Source organism: Somniosus microcephalus, unplaced genomic scaffold (assembly GCF_052327205.1).
Source record: "Somniosus microcephalus isolate GS21.2 unplaced genomic scaffold, FLI_Smic_1.0 unresolved_chr2, whole genome shotgun sequence".
Classification (NCBI taxonomy): domain Eukaryota; kingdom Metazoa; phylum Chordata; class Chondrichthyes; order Squaliformes; family Somniosidae; genus Somniosus; species Somniosus microcephalus.
In genome coordinates, this window is record NW_028225180.1 from 64,563,971 (window position 1) to 64,565,147 (window position 1,177).

Consider the following 1,177-nt stretch of genomic DNA (forward strand, 5'->3'; position numbering starts at 1 on the left):
ATACAGATAGGGAGAGATATATACAGATAGAGAGATACAGAGAGAGAAAGTCAGAGAGAGAGAGAGTGAGAGACCAACAGAGAGAGAGAGAGTGCTACTCTGAGAGAGAGATAGAGATACAGAGTGAGACAGACAGATACGAGAGAGCAACTGAGAGAGAAGCAGAGAGAGGGACAGATACATACAGAGAGAGAGAGATACACAGAGGGAGAGATATAGAAAGAGAGATACAGAAAGAGAAAGGGAGATGCAGAGAGATAGTCACAGGGAGAGTGAGAGAGATAAAGAGAGAGAAAGACACAGTGCGAGAGAGAGAGAGAAAAAAGAAGATAGAGAGTAACAGAGTGAGAAAGAGAGTGAGACAGATACAGAGAACGACAGAGATACAGAGAGAGAGTGCGATCTACATACCTCCAATAGAATCGCCATATTTCGAAGAGGAGTTATTTGATACTCTCCACATGGAAATCAGGCATTTCCAGGCCCAAGGAAAGGTGATAATATGTGGGGACCTAAATGCAAGGACCGGTTGTGAACCTGACTTCATAGACCCACAGGGAAACAACCATGTGTTTGGCCAGACCCCTTTAGATGTCACACCAGCCATCGCAAATCGGAACAACCTTGATCGTGAAAAAAATAAAAGCGGTAGGGAGGTAGTGCAACTCTGCCGAGCCTTAGGCCTGTACATAGTTAACGGTAGGTTCAGAGGGGACTCCCTAGGGAGACTCACATACTCCTCAACTCTTGGGTCTAGTGTGGTGGACTATACAATCACTGACCTGGACCCCTGCGATATCAACTCATTCACTGTCAGGCAGCAATCCCCCCTCTCAGACCATAACCAAATAAATATGTACCTTAAACTTTCTGCCCAAACGACAGACACAAAAAAGGAACCCAGTAAGATCCATGAAATAAACCAGACATACAGATGGGCCCCAGACAGTGGAGAAAAATTCATCACAGCACTAAAGTCACCTGATCTCACGAGTAAAATATCAAAATTTAAAGAAAACCCATACGAGATCACCAGAGATGGTGTAAACATGGCCATAGAGGATATAAATATGATCTTCCATGAGGCAGCTGTAAAAGCCGACCTTGTGAAACAGAAGAGGAAGCGTCACAAAAGACAAAATAAAAATAAGAAATGGTTTGACCACGAATGCAAAAA